The sequence below is a fragment of the Oncorhynchus clarkii genome, chromosome 21 (genome assembly GCF_045791955.1).
Source record: "Oncorhynchus clarkii lewisi isolate Uvic-CL-2024 chromosome 21, UVic_Ocla_1.0, whole genome shotgun sequence".
NCBI classification, from domain to species: Eukaryota; Metazoa; Chordata; class Actinopteri; order Salmoniformes; family Salmonidae; genus Oncorhynchus; species Oncorhynchus clarkii.
Genome location: NC_092167.1, coordinates 29,970,750 through 29,984,703, shown reverse-complemented (window position 1 = coordinate 29,984,703; position 13,954 = coordinate 29,970,750).

The following is a 13,954-nucleotide window of genomic DNA, read 5'->3' as shown; positions in this document are numbered from 1 at the left end:
CAAGCTTGGCACACCTACAGTGGGGCAAAAAAGTATTTAGTCAGTCACCAATTGTGCAAGTTCTCCCACTTAAAAAGATGAGAGAGGCCTGTAATTTTCATCATAGGTACACTTCAACTATGACAGACAAAATGAGAAATAAAATCCAGAAAATCACATTGTAGGATTTTTTATGAATTTATTATTTGGTCACCTACAAACATGGTTTCTGGCTCTCACAGACCTGTAACTTCTTATTTAAGAGGCTCCTCTGTCCCCCACTCGTTACCTGTATTAATGGCACCTGTTTGAACTTGTTATCAGTATAAAAGACACCTGTCCACAACCTCAAACAGTCACACTCCAAACTCCACTATGGCCAAGACCAAAGAGCTGTCAAAGGACACCAGAAACAAAATTGAAGACCTGCACCAGGCTGGAAAGACTGAATCTGCAATAGGTAAGCAGCTTGGTTTGAAGAAATCAACTGTGGGAGCAATTACTAGGAAATGGAAGACATTCAAGACCACTGATAATCTCCCTCGATCTGGGGATCCACGCAAGATCTCACCCCGTGGGGTCAAAATGATCACAAGAACGGTGAGCAAAAATCCCAGAACCACACGGGGGTACCTAGTGAATTACCTGCAGAGAGCTGGGACCGAAGTTACAAAGCCTACCATCAGTAACACACTACGCCGCCAGGGACTCACATCCTGCAGTGCCAGACGTGTCCCCCTGCTTAAGCCAGTACATGTCCAGGCCCGTCTGAAGTTTGCTAGAGAGCATTTGGATGATCCAGAAGAAGATTGGGAGAATGTCATATGGTCAGAAGAGGACTGGCCATCCCACATATGCTCTCTCTAATTCTCTCTTTCTTTCTCTCTCTCGGAGGACCTGAGCCATAGGACCATGCCCCAGGAATACCTGACATGATGACTCCTTGCTGTCCCCAGTCCACCTGACTGTGCTGCTGCTCCAGTTTCAACTATTCTGCCTTATTATTATTCGACCATGCTGGTCATTTATGAACATTTGAACATCTTGACCATGTTTTGTTATAATCTCCACCCGGCACAGCCAGAAGAGGACTGGCCACCCCACATAGCCTGGTTCCTCTCTAGGTTTCTTCCTAGGTTTTGGCCTTTCTAGGGAGTTTTTCCTAGCCACCGTGCTTCTACACCTGCATTGCTTGCTGTTTGGGGTTTTAGGCTGGGTTTCTGTACAGCACTTTGAGATATCAGCTGATGTACGAAGGGCTATATAAATAAATTTGATTTGATTTGAGATGAAACCAAAATATAACTTTTTGGTAAAAACTCAACTCGTCGTGTTTGGAGGACAAAGAATGCTGAGTTGCATCCAAATAACACCATACCTACTGTGAAGCATGGGGGTGGAAACATCATGCTTTGGGGCTGTTTTTCTGCAAAGGGACCAGGACGACTGATCCGTGTAAAGGAAAGAATGAATGGGGCCATGTATCGTGAGATTTTGAATGAAAACCTCCTTCCATCAGCAAGGGCATTGAAGATGAAACGTGGCTGGGTCTTTCAGCATGACAATGATCCCAAACACACTGCCCGGGCAACGAAGGAGTGGCTTCGTAAGAAGCATTTCAAGGTCCTGGAGTGGTCTAGCCAGTCTCCAGATCTCAACCCCATAGAAAATCTTTGGAGGGAGTTGAAAGTCCGTATTGCCCAGTAACTGCCCCAAAACATCACTACTCTAGAGGAGATCTGGATGGAGGAATGGGCCAAAATGCCAGCAACAGTGTGTGAAAACTTTGTGAAGACTTACAGAAAATGTTTGACCTCTGTCATTGCCAACAAAGGGTATATAACAAATTGTTGAGATAAACTTTTGTTATTGACCAAATACTTATTTTCCACCATAATTTGCAAATAAATTCATTAAAAATCCTACAATGTGATTTTCTGGATTTTTTTTCCTTATTTTGTCCGTCATAGTTGAAGTGTACCTATGATGAAAATTACAGGCCTCTCATCTTTTTAAGTGGGAGAACTTGCACAATTGGTGGCTGACTAAATACTTTTTTGCCCCACTGTATATTTGGGGAGTTTCTAAATTTTTTCTCTGCAGATCCTCTCAAGCTCTGTCAGGTTGGATTGGGAGCGTCTCTGCACAGCTATTTTCAGGTCTCTCCAGAGATGTTCGATCGGGTTTAAGTCCGGGCTCTGACTGGGCCACTCAAGGACATTCCTGCACTGTCTTGGCTGTGGGTCGTTGTCCTATTGGAAAGTGAACCTTTTCCCCAGTCTGCAGTCCTGAGCACTCTGGAGCAGATTTTTATCAAGGATCTCTCTGAACTTTGTTCCATTCATCTTTCCCTCGATCCTGACTAGTCTCCCAGCCTCTGCCGCTGAAAAACATCCCCACAACATGGCGCTGCCACCACCATGCCTCACCGTAGGGATGGTGCCAGGTTTCCTCCAGGCGTGATGCTTGGAACATGGCGCCGACAGAGATGGTTGCCTCGCTTTGCGTTCTTAGGAAACTATACAGCATTTATTTTTTAATGTATTATTTCTTACATTGTTACCCCAGAAAGTCTTATTACATACAGCCGGGAATAACTTTTGGATATAAGAGCAATGTCAACTTTTCAACATTACGACCAGGAATACGACTGGTCGAATCAGCTCCTCTCTTCGGACCACAACCTAGGACAATGGATCGAATCCCAGCAGCTGGCCAAAAACAACTGCGACACAGAAGGGGCAGACTGAGCGGTCTTCTGGTCAGGCTTCGTAAATGGGCACATCGCTCACCACTCCCGAGTATACTACTCGCCAATGTCCAGTCTCTTGACAACAAAGTAGACGAAATTCGAGCAAGGGTTGCCTTCCAGAGAGACATCAGAGATTGTAACATTCTCTGTTTCACAGAAACATGGCTCTCTCGGGATATGTTGTCGGAATCGGTCCAGCCACCGGGCTTCTCCATGCATCGCGCCGACAGAGATCAACACCTCTCTGGGAAGAGGAAGGGCGGGGGTGTATGATTTATGATTAACAACTCATCGTGTGATCATTACAACACACAATAACTCAAGTCCTTCTGCTCACCTGACCTAGAATTCCTTACATTCAAATGCCGGCCATTCTATCTACCAAGAGAATTCTCGTCAGTTATAGTCACAGCTGTGTACCCCCTCAAGCAAACACCCCCCACTCAGGCAAACACCAAGATGGCCCTCAAGGAACTTCACATGACTCTATCTAAAATGGAAACTATATATCTAGAGTCCCAGCTTATAGGCAGAAACTCAAACAGGATGTACCAGTGAAAAGAACCATTCAACGCTGGTCTGACCAATCGGAAGCCACGCTCCAAGACTGTTTTGATCATGCGGACTGGAATATATTCCAATCAGCCTCAGAGAACGACATTGATCTATACGCTGACTCGGTGAGTGTGTTTATAAATAAGTGCATTGGAGATGTCGTACTCACTGTGACTGTTAACCTACACTAACCAGAAACCGTGGATGGATGGCGGCATTCGCAAAAAACTGAAAGCGCGATCCACTGCATTTAAAACTTCTTCGGGATCGGTGTCCCTTCCACGGGATGGTTGAGCCAACGTAGGCTTATGCGATTAGCATGAGGTTGTAAAGAACAAGGAAATTTCCCAGGACATAGACACATCTGATATTGGCAGAAAGCTTAAATTATTTTTAATCTAACTGCACTGTCCAATTTACAGTAGCTATTAAAGTTAAATAATACCATGCTATTGTTTGAAGGGGAGTGGACAATTTTGAACATCAAAAGTTATTAATAAACAAATTAGACACATTTGGGCAGTCTTGATACAACATTTTTAACAGAAATGCAATGGTTCATTGAATCAGTCTAAAACTTTACACATACACTGCTGCCATCTAGTGACCGAAATCTAAATTGCAGCTGGGCTGGAATAATACATTATGCCCTTTCTCTTGTATTTCTAAGATGATGGTACAAAAAAACTACAAAAGAACGTTTGTTTTTTTCTTTGTATTTTCTTTAACCAGATCTATTAAGTTATATTCTCCTACATTCCTTTCACATTTCCACAAAATTGAAAGTGTTTCCGTTCAAATGGTACCAAGAATATGCATATCCCTGCTTCAGGGCCTGAGATACAGGCAGTTAGATTTGGGCATGTCATTTTAGGCAAAAAATGAGAAAAAGGGGCGGATCCTTTTATGGATCCTGGTGATATGGCTGAATATGAACAGTGTAGTTATTCCCTCCGCAAGGCGATCATACAAGTGAAACGCCGGTACAGGGACAAGGTGGAGTCGCAATTCAACAGCTCAGACACGAGATGTAAGTGGCAGGGTCTACAGGAAATCACGGACTACAAAAACAGCCATGTCACGGATACCGACATCACACTTCCAGACAAACTAAACACCTTCTTTGCCCGTTTTGAGGATAATACAGTGCCACCCTCGTGGCTCGCTAACAAAGACTGCTGCCCCCCCTCCTTGTCAGTGGCTAACGTGAGTAAAATATTTAAACATGTTAACCCTCGCAAGGCTGCTGGCCCAGACGGCATCCCTAGCCGCGTCCTCAGAGCATGCGCAGACCTGCTGACTGGTGTGTTTACAGACATATTTAATCGCTCCCTATCCCAGTCTGTTGTCCCCATATGCTTCAAGATGGTTACCATTGTTCCTGTACCCAAGAAGGCAAAGATAACTGAAGTAAATGACTACAACCCCGCAGCACTCACTTCTGTCATCATGAAGTGCTTTGAGAGGCTAGTCAAGGATCATATCACTGCCACCTACAGCACAGCATTTAACACCATAGTACCCTCCAAGCTCATCATCAAGCTGGAGGCCCTGAGTCTCAACCCCTCCCTGTGCAACTGGGTCCTGGACTTCCTGATGGTCCGCCCCCAGGTGGTGAAGGTAGGAAACAACATCTCCACTTCACTGACCATCAACACTGAGGCCCCACAAAGGTATGTGCTCAGCCCTCTCCTGTACTCCTTGTTCACCCACAACTGCGTGGCCATGCATGCCTCCAACTCAATCATCAAATTTGCAGACGACCCAACAGTAGTGGGCTTGATCACCAACAACGACAAGGTGAGGGCCCTCGGTGTGTGGTGCCAGGAAAACAACCTCTCACTCAACGTCAACAAAACAAAGGAGATGATCGTGGACTTCAGGAAACAGCAGAGGGAACACTCCCCTATCCACATTGAAGGGTCAGCAGTGGAGAAGATCACAGTGGGAGTACACATCACAGACAAACTGAAATTGTCCACCCACACAGACAGTATGGTGAAGAAGGCGCAACAGCGCCTCTTCAACCTCAGGAAATTTGGCTTGTCACCTAACACCATGACAAACCTTTACAGATGCACAATCGAGAGCATCCTGTCGGGCTGTCTCACACCCTGGCACGGCAACTGCACAGCCCTCAACTGGGGGGGGGGGGGGGCAAACTACCTGCCCTCCATGACACCTACAGCACCCAATGTCACAGGAAGTCTAAAAATATCATCAAGGATAACAACCACCCGAGCCACTGCCTGTTCACACCGCTATCATCCAGAAGGCGAGGTCAGTACAGGTGCATCAAAGCTGGGACCGAGAGATTGAGAAACAGCTCTGTCACAAGGCCATCAGACTGCTAAACAGCAAACATTAACTCAGAGAAGCTGCTGCCCACATTGAGACCCAATCACTGGACACTTTAATAAATGGATCACTAGTCACTTTAAACAATGCCACTCTAAATAATGGCACTTTAGTAATGTCTACATATCTTACATTACTCGTATCACATGTATATACTGTATTGAGACACAATCACTGGACACTTTAACAAATTAATCACTAGTCACTTTAAACAATGCCACTTTAAATAATGGCACTTAAATAATGTTTACATATCTTATCATATTACATGCATATACTGTATTTTATACCATCTACTGCACCTTGCCTATGCCGCTCGGCCATCGCTCATCCATATACTTACATGTTCATATTCTCATTCACCCCTTTAGATTTGTGTGTATTAGGTAGTTGTTGGGAATTGTTTGTTTGTTAGATATTACTTCACTGTTGGAACTAGAAGCACAAGCATTTCGCTACACTCGCATTAACATCTGCTTACCATGTGTATGTGACCAGTAAAATTGGATTTGATTTGATTTGGCATTCAGGTTAAATAGTTTAATCTTGGTTTCATCAGACCAGATAATCTTGTTTCTCATGGTCTGAGAGTCCTTTAGGTGCCTTTTGGCTAACTCCATGCGGGCTGTCATGTGCTTTTTACTGAGGAGTGGTTCCGTCTGGCCAATCTACCATAAAGGCCAGATTGGTGGAGTGCAACAGAGATTGTTGTCCTTCTAGAAGGTTCTCCCGTTTCCACAGAGGAACTCTGCAGCTGTCAGAGTGACCATAGGGTTCCTGGTCACCTCCCTGACCAAAGCACTTCTCCCCCGATTCCTCAGGTTTGCCAGGCGGCCAGCTCAGAGTCTTGGTGGGTCCAAACTTTTTCCATTTAGAATGATGGAGGCCACCGTGTTCTTGGGGACCTTCAATGCTGCAGAGATGTTTTGGTATCCTTACCCAGATCTGTGCCTACGGACAATTCCATCGATCTCATGGTTTGGTTTTTTTCTCTGACATCCACTGTCAACTGTGGGATGTTAAATTGACAGGTGTGTGCCTTTCCAAATCATGTTCAATCAATTTAATTTACGACAGGTGGAGTCCAAGTTCTAGAAACATATCAATGATGATCAATGGAAAGAGGATGCACCTGAGCTCAATTTTGAGTCTCCTAGAAAAGTGTCTGAATACCTATTTAATTAAGGTAATTCATGTCTAATAGCCTGAAGGTCTACCGTAACCTCAACAGCACTCTCTGTGGAAGCACCATGGTGTAGCTATTTGCTGTACTTCTCTGGGTACATTGAGTTCAATACAAAACCCCAGTGTCTCATGGTTCTCACCCCCTTCCAGGACTTCCTCCAACCTATCAGAGCTCTTGCAGCATGAACTGACATGTTGTCCACCCAATCAAAGGATCAGAGAATGAATGTAGTACTGAAAGCATAAGCTACAGCTAACTAGAACTGCAGTGCATAAAATGTGATGAGTAGTTGACTCAAAGAGATCAAAAGACAAAAGTTGAACAGTTTTGAACAAAATAATTTCTTGAAAAATTAAGGAGAAGCAGCAGAGAGAGAGAGAGAAAGAGAGAGAGAGATTTCATTGTTTGCTGTACACTGTACTGCATGGATGTAGCGGGTTTACTAACGTGTTACAGTGCCTTGCGAAAGTATTCGGCACCCTTGAACTTTGCAACGTTTTGCCACATTTCAGGCTTCAAACATAAAGATATAAAACTGTATTTTTTTGTGAAGAATCAACAACAAGTGGGACACAATCATGAAGTGGAACGACATTTATTGGATATTTCAAACTTTTTTAACAAATCAAAAACTGAAAAATTGGGCGTGCAAAATTATTCAGCCCCCTTAAGTTAATACTTTGTAGCGCCACCTTTTGCTGTGATTACAGCTGTAAGTCGCTTGGGGTATGTCTCTATCAGTTTTGCACATCGAGAGACTGAATTTTTTTCCCATTCCTCCTTGCAAAACAGCTCGAGCTCAGTGAGGTTGGATGGAGAGCATTTGTGAACAGCAGTTTTCAGTTCTTTCCACAGATTCTCGATTGGATTCAGTTCTGGACTTTGACTTGGCCATTCTAACACCTGGATATGTTTATTTTTGAACCATTCCATTGTAGATTTTGCTTTATGTTTTGGATCAATGTCTTGTTGGAAGACAAATCTCCGTCCCAGTCTCAGGTCTTTTGCAGACTCCATCAGGTTTTCTTCCAGAATGGTCCTGTATTTGGCTCCATCCATCTTCCCATCAATTTTAACCATCTTCCCTGTCCGTGCTGAAGAAAAGCAGGCCCAAACCATGATGCTGCCACCACCATGTTTGACAGTGGGGATGGTGTGTTCAGAGTGATGAGCTGTGTTGCTTTTACGCCAAACGTTTTGCATTGTTGCCAAAAAGTTCAATTTTGGTTTCATCTGACCAGAGCACCTTCTTCCACATGTTTGGTGTGTCTCCCAGGTGGCTTGTGGCAAACTTTAAACGACACTTTTTATGGATATCTTTAAGAAATGGCTTTCTTCTTGCCACTCTTCCATAAAGGCCAGATTTGTGCAATATACGACTGATTGTTGTCCTATGGACAGAGTCTCCCACCTCAGCTGTAGATCTCTGCAGTTCATCCAGAGTGATCATGGGCCTCTTGGCTGCATCTCTGATCAGTCTTCTCCTTGTTTGAGCTGAAAGTTTAGAGGGACGGCCAGGTCTTGGTAGATTTGCAGTGGTCTGATACTCCTTCCATTTCAATATTATCGCTTGCACAGTGCTCCTTGGGATGTTTAAAGCTTGGGAAATCTTTTTGTATCCAAATCCGGCTTTAAACTTCTTCACAACAGTATCTCGGACCTGCCTGGTGTGTTCCTTGTTCTTCATGATGCTCTCTGCGCTTTTGACGGACCTCTGAGACTATCACAGTGCAGGTGCATTTATACGGAGACTTGATTACACACAGGTGGATTGTATTTATCATCATTAGTCATTTAGGTCAACATTGGATCATTCAGAGATCCTCACTGAACTTCTGGAGAGAGTTTGCTGCACTGAAAGTAAAGGGGCTGAATAATTTTGCACGCCCAATTTTTCAGTTTTTGATTTGTTAAAAAAGTTTGAAATATCCAATAAATGTCATTCCACTTCATGATTGTGTCCCACTTGTTGTTGATTCTTCACAAAAAAATACAGTTTTATATCTTTATGTTTGAAGCCTGAAATGTGGCAAAAGGTCGCAAAGTTCAAGGGGGCCGAATACTTTCGCAAGGCACTGTACTTCTAGTAGCTATGTTCTAGTAGCTATGCTGTTAACTAATATGGTGAGAACGATTTAGGCTGTTTGTAGCGGTTATGGTATGAAAGTTTGGCTTGGAAAGGTTTTTTCACCTGGTCACAGACAGCTGTTTTGTTGTGCACTGAAGTCCACAAGCGAAGGGAAAAGGTGAGAGGAGAGCGCGTAGATGCAAGAAGGAATAATACAAAGAGCAAAGAGATGATGCTGTTTCTATGTGGCTTCTATGAAAGTGTACTGTGTGTGAGAGTGATCAGGAGTGTATTCATTCTGCTGATTTTTTTTTTTCTTAAACAGAAGCAAACAGGCCAAAATGTAAATAAACCTACCAGAATTTGTCCAATATAAACTCTTGTTTGCAACTGTTGGACTAATGATTACACCTAGATCAGCTGGGGGGGGCTCGGAGCGATGCCAGGGGAGCGATGCCAGCGTGTGACCCCGGGGAACAAGCTTTTTTTTGCTGCAGGGAGTAGGGTTTTTTTTGCACCGAACAAGAGCTCACAGCACAGAGCAGGAGATATGAAGTGCAGATAACAAACCCTTAAGAGACACCATGGAAAAATATTTAACAGGGATGAAAAGAAAGGCGGAGAGAGACGGAGATAATGAGACAAACGTAAGTCTCCCGAAAGCTAAGACGAGGAAATATGACGAAGCGTATGTAGCGCTTGTCTTCACTGTGACTACGGTGGGAGACGAGGAAATATGACGAAGCGTATGTAGCGCTTGTCTTCACTGTGACTACGGTGGGAGACGAGGAAATATGACGAAGCGTATGTAGCGCTTGTCTTCACTGTGACTACGGTGGGAGACAGGAAATATGACGAAGCGTATGTAGCGCTTGTCTTCACTGTGACTACGGTGTGAGACGAGGAAATATGACGAAGCGTATGTAGCGCTTGTCTTCACTGTGACTACGGTGGGAGACGAGGAAATATGACGAAGCGTATGTAGCGCTTGGCCCTCTGGCTTGGCCCTCTGGCTTCACTGTGACTACAGTGGGAAACGAGGAAAGACCGGTATGTTTACTGTGTCTAAAAATGTTGGCAGCGGACAGCATGAAGCCAAATAAATGAAGGCGTCACTTAAAGACATTACACCCCAATCACGCTGATAAGCTGCTTGAGTTTTTTCAGCGAAAACGTGCCGAATATTGCCAACAATCGTCCCGCTTTGTAAATGCTACTTCAGTAAACCAGCGAGCACTGTTAGCATCCTATAAGGTGGCGTACCAAATTGCTCAGTGCAACAAAAAAAACACTCCATAGCAGAGGAGCTGATACTGCCTGCAGCATTAGACATGGTCTCTGTCATGCTGGATGACACAAGTGCTGCAAAAATAACAACTATCCCTCTGTCCAATGACACTGTTGCCAGACGTATAAATGACATTGCTAACGATCTTAAAGAACAGCTGGTAGATAAACGCAAAGACAAACGTATTGCCTTACAGTTTGATGAAGCAACTGACAGCAACAAAGACTGTTTGTTTATCTCTTATGTACGTTTTGACATGACAAACTCCCTGTGTGAGGATCTACGTTTTTGTAAATATGTCAGAGACAGAGCCACAACTGAAGAGCTATTCAAAATGCTGGACTGCTTCCTGACTGAGAATGGGCTAAAGTGGGAGAACTGCATTGGTGTTTGCAGTGATGGTGCACAGACCATGGCATGAGAATGGGATGAGAAAAGGACTTTGGGCACTCATCAAGAAGGCCTCACCTAATGCTGAGTGGACACACTGTGTTATACACAGAGAAGCACTGGCATCAAGGCACCTTTCCTCTGAATTAAGTGAGGTTATGACTAACATTGTAGGTGTAGTCAATTTTATAAAGACCAGACCACTAAAAACAAGAGTCTTCTCTGCTATCTGTGGGAGCTGGGAGCTGAACATCAAGCTGTGCTGTTTCACAGTGAAGCAAGGTGGCTGTCAATGTATGGCAGGCGACTTGATGAAGGAAATACTGATTCATTCGAGAACCTGCATGAATTTGTTGACACTTCTGACTATGATGCCACCTCAGTGATCCCATATATTAAGGAGCATATTTCATCACTGATGGGATTCTTTAAAAAGTACTTCCCTGAAAACAGTTCCCAATATGACTGGGTGAGAGATCCTTTCAATGCACCAGCTTCAACTGGTTTCAGCTCTGCAGAAGAGGACCAGTTCATTGATATGACATCTGACTCCACATTGAGACTGAGGTTCACATCACAGACACTGAGTGAATTATGGCTGAGTGTAGAGAGGCGGTATCCACTCTTGGGGCAGAGGGCCATGGGCGTTCATCTTCCTTTTGCAACATCTTATCTTTGTGAGACTGGCTTCTCTGCTGTTGCTGCACTGAAGACCAAGTACAGGTCCCAGCTAAACATTGAGCAGGAGCTGAGAGTTGCAGTATCATGCTTCAAACCCCGCTTCGAAAAGCTGTGCTCTGCAAAATGTGCTCATTGTAGCCATTAATCCTGAATTCCTCATTTTTATTAAAAAAAATCAGCACAAATTGTTTTATTCATTTTTGTTTTATAGGTCAAAGTGTTTCATATATTGTGCTCCTGAGTTAATGTTGCTGATGAATTTGAATGTATTATTATTTATTGATTATATTTTATTTTATTTTTCAGTGTCAAATGGTCAAAAAATGTTTACAGTTTAAATTTATTGAATTTGATTGACTTTTTTTATACCTTTTGGCAAATTGATGCACTTTAAGTCTTTTCTGTTACAGACTAAAAAACAATGTTACTAAAGTTATTCTTTGTTGTAAGTTGATCTATATTTCTTTATTTTTATTTTTTTTATTTTCTTTAATGTTAATAAGGATAGAATGTTATGCAGAGGTGTACTTATAACAATTGTATAGACAAATGATACTATTTACAGTCGCGGTGGAGAGTTGGGGGCGCAAAATGTTTACTTCTTCCTAGTGGGGGCGGAACAGTAAATAATTGAGAAGCACTGGGTTACAGCCTTATTCTAAAATAGACTGAATTAAAGCATGTTATCATCAATCTACACATAATATCCCATAATAACAAAGCAAAAACAGGTTTTTAGAAATTGTAGCAAATGTATAATTTTAAAAAACAGATACCTTATTGACATAAGTATTCAGACCATTTGCTTTGAGACTCGAAATTGAGCTTGGGTGAATCCTGTTTCCATTGATCATCCTTGAGATGTTTCTACAACTTGATTGAACATGTTTGTGGAAGGAACACACCTGTCTATATAAGGCCCACAGTTGACAGTGCATGTCAGAGCAAAAACCAAGCCATGAGGTCGAAGGAATTGTCCGTAGAGCTCCGAGACAGGATTGAATCAAGGCACAGATCTGGAGAAGGTTACCAAAAATTCTCCAGCATTGAAGGTCCCCAAGAACACAGTGGCCTCCATCATTCTTAAAGGTTCTGGAACCACCAAGACTCTTTCTAGAGCTGGCCGCCCGGCCAAACTGAGCAATCGGGGGAGAAGGACCTTGGTCAGGGAGGTGACCAAGAACCCAATGGTCACTCTGGCAGAGCTCCAGAGTTCCTCTGTGGAGATGGGAGAAACTTCCAGAAGGACAACCATCTCTGCACCACTCCACCAATCAGGCCTTTATGGTAGAGTTGCCGAAGGGAAGCCACTCCACAGTAAAAGGCACATGACAGCCCGGTTGGAGTTTGCCAAAAGGCACCTAAAGACTCTCAGACCCTGAGAAAAAATATTATCCAGAGCCCTCAGGACCTCAGTATAGGTCGAAGGTTCTCCTTTCAACAGGACGACAACCCTAAGCACACAGCCAAGATAACGCAGGAGTGGCTTTGAGACAATTCTCTAAATGTCCTTGAGGCCCAGCCAGAGCCCGGACTTGAACCCGATCGAACATCTCGAAGCTCCCCATCCAACCGGAAAGAGCTTGAGAGGACCTGCAGAGAAGAATGGGAGAAACTCCCCAACTACAGTTGTGCCAAGCTTGTAGCGTCAAACCCAAAAAGACTCAAGGCTGTAATCGCTGCCAAAAGTGCTTCAACAAAGTACTGAGTAAAGAGTCTGAATATTTATTTAAATGTGATGTTTAATTTAATTTATTTAGCAAATATGTCTAAAAACCTGTTTTGCTTTGTCATTATGGGGTAGTGTGTGTAGATTGATGAGAGGGGGAAAAGATTGAATCCTTTTTAGAAATAAGGCTGTAATGTAACAAAATGTGGAAAAAGTCGAGGGGTCTGAATCATTTCCGAATGACCTGTATATATTGTATCTACTGTTTTCTAGTCAGTGCCACTCTGACATTGCTCGTCCTAATATTTATATACTCTTAATTTCATTCTTCTTCTTTGATATTTGTGTGTATTGCTGTGAATTGTTAGATATTACTACACTATTACTTTGATATTGCAGATTTATTACTCTTATTGTACATTCAACCTTTTATTGTTCCTAATGGCAAGCTTTGTGAAATCTCAACAAATATACAGGCTGTGTTGTAATGTGCTATAATGATTTGTACCTTGGTTTTTGTCTTTCTGTTTGTTTTTCTTCCCAATAATATAGCAGCTGGATTAATATTGTATAATCATATATATTTTTTTGGGGGGGGGGGGCATACAAGAAAATCAAACCATTCAGACCTATTCAATTATTAAATATAAATTATGCTTAAAGATTGTGTATCTTCTCCTTAGCTTAGAAGGTACTTTTTGACCACATTTCTGGTGAATAAATAATGAAATCCATGAAGCAAGAAAATATCAGGATAAAAATGTTTTTTTTTTGTTGCTTTTTAATAAAGGTGATAGTCATTTGTCTTGGTCTCAAGCAAGCATACATAACATCAACACAACAATCACATCAGAAACCCAAGCCAATTTACAACATTTATTCTGGACAGATTGTGGATGTTTTTTAGTTTCAAAATTAAATCTATTATTCAGGTTTCATTCTAGCCATGTAGATATGAAACATATGCCTATATACATATACAAATAGTGTGCTTCCTTATGTTCAGAACTAGTTTCAATGAGGTAAAT